Source organism: Peromyscus leucopus, chromosome 17 (genome assembly GCF_004664715.2).
Source record: "Peromyscus leucopus breed LL Stock chromosome 17, UCI_PerLeu_2.1, whole genome shotgun sequence".
Lineage (NCBI taxonomy): Eukaryota > Metazoa > Chordata > Mammalia > Rodentia > Cricetidae > Peromyscus > Peromyscus leucopus.
In genome coordinates this window covers 40,702,970-40,708,969 of record NC_051077.1, presented here as the reverse complement: position 1 = coordinate 40,708,969, position 6,000 = coordinate 40,702,970, and the positions used below count along the sequence as shown (strand labels likewise).

At 39.0% G+C, this 6,000-nt stretch overlaps 1 long non-coding RNA gene across 1 annotated transcript; it reads left to right on the top strand.

The window, feature by feature from the left end:
• Positions 1 to 559: 559 nt before the first annotated feature.
• Positions 560 to 3,744, top strand: LOC119089226. Its single transcript, XR_005093103.1, has 3 exons — positions 560 to 1,544; positions 1,667 to 1,848; positions 3,324 to 3,744. It is a non-coding gene; the product is annotated as an uncharacterized LOC119089226 (long non-coding RNA).
• Positions 3,745 to 6,000: the final 2,256 nt, after the last annotated feature.

Genomic DNA, 6,000 nt, shown 5'->3' with positions numbered 1-6,000 from the left:
TGTAGTAATGTTTTATTTGTGCTGAAATATGGTAATATTTTATTTGTGCTTTAATAAATAAAGTTTGCCTGGAGATCAGAGGAAATAACAAGCCATTTTAAGTAAACAAAGAAGTCAGGCAGGGGTAGCACACACCCTTAATCCTATCACTTAGCAGGCAGGGTCTCCATATGTTCAAGGCCACACTAGGGAACAGAGCCAAGTGTGGTGACCCATGACTTTAATCCCAATACCAACCATAGAGGCCTGGAGGTCTGTACAGACAGACAGACAGAAAGTGACAGAGCTGTGTAGGAAGAGGAAGTGAGGTAGCTGGGCTAAGACAGCCAATGAGAGGGCAGAACAGCAAGGCAATAAAGGCGTGCGTAGACAGGAAGTAACTCGCATTTGGAAGCTGCAGAGTTGGTGAGGTAAGGTTAGCTGTGGCTTTCTCTATTTCCCTAGTCTTTCTCTAAGGCTTTCACTCCTATATTTGGCTCTATGTTTTTTATTTAATAAGACCATTTAGAAGTTCATCTACGCATTGCCCTAGCATATCTTGCAGGCAAGACAGATTGTAGGGCAAAAATTTTGTGGTTGGGTTGGTGTCCCAGTCCCTCCACTTGAAGCCTTGCCCAGTTACAGAAGATGGCTGATTCAGGCTTGGTGTCCCCCATCACTAGGAGTCCTCACTAGGGTCACCCTTGTAGATTCCAGGGAGTTCTCACTGCATTAGTTTTCCCCATAGCCCCTCAAATGACCCCCAATTCTGGTTTTCTCTCCCCATGCTCTCTCTTCCCTTCTTCCCACCCCAACTACCCCCAGTCCACCTGGAAATTCTATTTTGTGGGGAATTTTCTTGACAGATGATTGATGTGAAAGGATCCAGCCCACTATGGGCAGTGCCCCCCTTAGGCAGGTGGTCTTGGATGGTATAAGAAAGCAGACTGAGAAAGCCACGAGGAGTCAGTCAGTAAGCGGCACTCCTTCATGGCCTCTGCATCAGTTCCCGCCTGCAGTTTCCCACCCTGACTTCCCTGAGTGAGGGACTATGAACTGTAAGATGAAAGAAACCCCTTTCACCCCCAAGGTGCCTTTGGTCAGAGTGTTTTATCAGAATAGAAACCCTAAGACGGATAGCTTTCTAAATTGCTTCATTTTCTGAGGCTCTGAGAATACACCTGGTTCCCTAAAGCATCAAATTATGCTTATCTATTTAAGTATACTTGAGCTTCTATTCTACATTTGTGGGTTCTGTATGCACAGATTCAACCAATTGTGAACTTAAAACGAGACAAAATTATGTCTGCCCTGAACATTTACCGACATTTATTTCTTATCATTATCCCTTAAGTAATATAGCATGACAACTATTTGTGCAGCATTTACACTTCTTATAAGTAATGTAGAGATGATTTGAAGTATATGAGAATATAGGTGCTAGTTATATGTAAGTATTAATCCATGTTATGTATGAACCTCAAATACTGGCAGATTCCAATTTCTTCAGGGCATCCTGGATGCAGTGCTCTTATGGACGCTAAGGACCAACACAGTTATAACTGGTATGTGGAACCATTACTATATTCAGAGCACGGAGCACATCTTTTATAAAAAACAATGTTTTTATTAATTCTTCCGATAATTCATACAATTTAGTCACTTATCCTTTCTCAACTCCTCTCAGATCCGTGCCCAGTACCTTTGTGTTATCTGACTACTCATACGGGTATGGAGCCTGGCCAGAATGCGTCGATGCACCAGCTATCATACTGTAAAGGGAAAGCCATTCCACTTCTCTGAGCAGCTACCAAATGCCAATAGCTTCTTGGCTGGGGTGGAGCTTCATGACCACTCCTTCCCATCCAGGTTGGGTTTTTGTCTGGCTTGAGCTACATACAGGTCTTGTGCATATTGTACAATCACGGGAGGAAATATGTACAGCTGCCTTGTTGTGTTCAGAAACCAGTTTCCTTGAGATCATCCACTGCCTCTGCCTCTTAAAAATCTTTCCACCCCATCTTCTGCAAAGCACCTTGAGCCTTGTGGGAAGGAGTGTGATATAGACGTCTCACTTCGGGCCAAGCACTCCAGTGTCTTGTAATCTCTGTATAATAGCCAGTTGTAGGTCTCTGTGGTTATTGCCATCTACTTCAAGGAGAAGCTTCTCTGATGAGATTGATCTATGGGTATCATATGGGGAAAACCTTGAGATCCGTGATACTGGAGGAACGTATAATTACTTTAGTTTTCTAAATGATTTGTTTTGAGGGTAGGCATCCTCAGTTTTAGATTTATTGACTACAGTAGTGGGGATGACGTTGTAACTTCTTTTTACTGAAGCCTTGATATAGGTGGAGGAATATTTCAATGATTCCAACTATGTGTGTAACTTATCCTTACGTTGTATTAATGGAAGAGCTTTTAATACATCTATAGAAAAAATTCATAGCCAGAAGAGAATTATAACTTACCAGGAAGAGTCTAAAGCCAGACTTGGTTTTATGAAAAAACTTTTGTCAAATTCCTTAACTAGTTTTCCACTTAGCTTTCTCATCAGTAAAAATCGTATATTCCTTAGTTCATTGAGTTATTGGAAGAGTAAATAAAGTATTGTATTTTGATTAGACTAGTGCCTGACATGTTTAATATGACATTAATGTAATTATAATTTATTAATAAGTACTCTTATTAAGATGTTTAGTATTTAGCATCTACTAATTTACATCATCCTTCAATATTACTATAATTAGTTGTTAAGGGAAACAATTCTTTAAGGCTGTAAATCTGATTGTAAGTTTTTACTATTCCATTGCCTATGGTGAGATTATGTTTTGAAGACTTAAAATCTGATGAAAATATGCTTAGCTCTCACAAATTAAAAACAATCTTTTTATTATTTTTATTTTTTAAAATGTTTGTGGGTATTTTTGTCTGCATGTATGTCTGTGCACCATGTCTATGCTTAGTACCCTTGGAGTTCAGAAAAGGGCATTGCATCCCTGGGACTGGAGTTATAGACAGTTATGAGCTGTTATGTGGATCCTGGGAATTAAATCTGGGTCCTCTGGAAGAGCAGCCAGTGCTGTTAACTGCTGAACTGTCTCTTTAACCCTGAAAAATTCTTGTATAAGAACTTCATCTGTAACCTTTTATTGCAGCATTTGGACTTAGTGAACAAATATGCATTAAAACATTACTTTAACCTTTTAAAAAGTTGATCTTTGTTTTATTCAAATGGTAAAGATATTGTGGAGACAATTCCATGTTGAGCTGCATTTTTGCAATCATTCAGTGAAATTTATGTTGAAATGACTCCTTTTCACATTTTCTGTTTAATGCAGAGAAGAATAAGCTAACGGATGACTGGAATCGTCAAGAATGAAAAATGAACAGATTTGACTTATGCTCCGTGGGATCTGCTCTGCAGCTATTCTTTGTAGTTGAGAGGCTACTGAATCTTGCTGTCTAACATAAGGGTCAAAGATGGTGACAGATTAGATCTTGCTGTCTCTTACAGTCACATTGTGTTGTATGACTGGAGCTAGGTGAGATCCAGGAACCACTCGATGACCTTACTTGTTGCAGCAAGGGCAATGGTGTGGCACAGCTCTATATTTGTTTGTTTCCTCACCCAAAGCCTTGAATCTCTGAAACTCAAAATGGACTTCATCAGAAGTAGAAAATAATTTTCTAAATTAAAAGGCCTTCAAACAACAAATAAACTAACATATTTACATCATAATAAACTTTTGTCTATCTCTATGTGTGTATGTGTGACATTATTTTTCAATTTCCTTTTTCATTTGTCTCTATCTGCCTTTGGCAAGTCTACCATGGAGCAGGAGAATTGGCTAAAGGAACCAAATGCTCTCACTCCACTTTTAAACAAAAACAAACAACAGACAAAAAAAAAAAAAAATCACATGATTTAGATTTGGGCTATTGGCCACCATCTTGGGGTTTTGAATCTTGAATGCTATAAAGAAAGGGGACCAGGTATGTGTGAGGTTGAGGGACACATTTAAAACATCAGCAGCTGCTGTGGAATTTAGGTGGCTGGTCTTGTCTGTCTGGACCTCTCTCAGGCTCTTAGCCTAGTCTTCCAGCCTCCAACCATTTCTGTAAGCATTTATAAAATACCCATCTCACTTCCCCCCCCTTTCTTGGAATAATCACTTCTATTTCTTACAAGCAAGAACTTCCGCTGAAGGAACAAATTCCAAAGTCTGGGTGACAATGATTCTACACTCTACATTGGACTATGAATACAGCCAGTAGGAAGCAACCTTTCAGCTGTTGGAAGCTTTGAGATGTTGTTTGAAGTCACATCACCTCCATGCCTCTGTAGGTTTTTCATGGATATAATTTGCCCTTACATAGTTGGCTGGGTCGTCCTCTTGGAGCAGTTGGAGCCTAGTGCTGCTCTTTAGCAATTTTGCTGCTATTTCAGAATCAGAACGTTGGCACGATTGGAATGGAATGGGGGAAGGTAAACTGACAGGTAATTTGCTTCAATACCATGGTTTTCAGAAGTGGAACATTTGCAGTGACATTATTAGCTGAGATACCGTAGATAGTTTTTCATGTAAGGGACAATTAACACATGTCCTGTGGGTCTGATTACTAGAGTTAAGGAAGTTCTGCTCTGTGTAAACTCCCAAGCAAAAACTCCAGGAAAGTTAAAGGTCCCACTCTACTACTAAAATGAGAAAGTAATGTGCCCTTTTTTGATTGACTATAAACTTTGACTCCTGGGACTTTGTTCTCAAAGGTGAAAACAAACACAAAGCATAGAGGACAAGTTGTTTTCCTTACACATTCTTAAACTTGTAGTTGAAAACATTTATCAGAAAATTTACTAAAATAAAGCCTTGATGTTGCCTAATAGTTACAGATAAGAAAAAAAGTTAATAATCCAAAGTGGATATTTTTCTTAAAATACAGCACAAAAGAAAATTTGCATGTTTAGGCAATTGCCCAGAAGGGTGATAAACCTGATTATTTGATACTGAAACTTGTAGGCCTTGCATGAGCAGTTGTAATTGTAAAAGATATTTAGGGGTAATTAAATAGTTGAAAGGGAATTTATGAGATGTTCTGATTACTACATATCATAGATCCTTGAAATACAGAAATACTTAGTGGTATTCACAGGGTAAGTTAAGTGTAATGCTGGCACTGTGGACTAATATACAGACTCCATTAGATGGGAAAGAAAGTCAAGCTGCAAATCCAACCTTCTCTCCCAGGTTCTTTTTTCTTACCCAAGTCGCTAACTCAAGGTCAGTTTCCTCAAATATAGAGTAAAAACTGAGGACATCAAGGGTCCAAGCCTTCATCAGCTCTGAAGTTACAGTGTCCTAATGATAAATAGGTAACAAAATGAATCTTTTGTATCAATATGTTTCTCTCAGAACAGAGGAGGAATAGAACACAAAGAAATGTGGTATCAACTGCCCAGCACCTGGCCTCTAATGGACCTGGGAATGCAGAAATCTCTTAGTTCAACACTTCCAAGTCCAAAGTGGGAGGTAGGAGACCATTCCTTCAGCAAATATCACGGAAGACAAAGAGCCACAACTGTCACATCATACAAAAGTCCCAGTGTCACAAGAGAAGATGATGGAATGAAGACAGGATTTCTGCCTCTGTCACAAGTAACCCATGCTTTTGGACAAGTTTTTTTAACCTCCATGGGCCTGTTAAATCTTCAAAAGAGAAGAAAAGTCCAGGGCTTAATGGCTCTTAAAGTTTTTGATTCAAAGAAGGCATATTTTGAGAATAGCAGTCTAATCCACCTAGTAATCTGCAGTTAAAATTTCATTTCTGCCTAGTAGATTATCTGAAGTTATAAAGTAGAGAGAGCTTTAAACTTTAGACAGAGTTTGAAATTTTAAACTATCATGGGAGAATTTGGGGAGTTCTTCTTGAAGAAAGGAAATAAAAGCGTTAGGCACTCGGTCAGGCAAACTGTAAAGCTGTGGGAAGATAGGGAGATTAATACTTTTTTTCCTATCA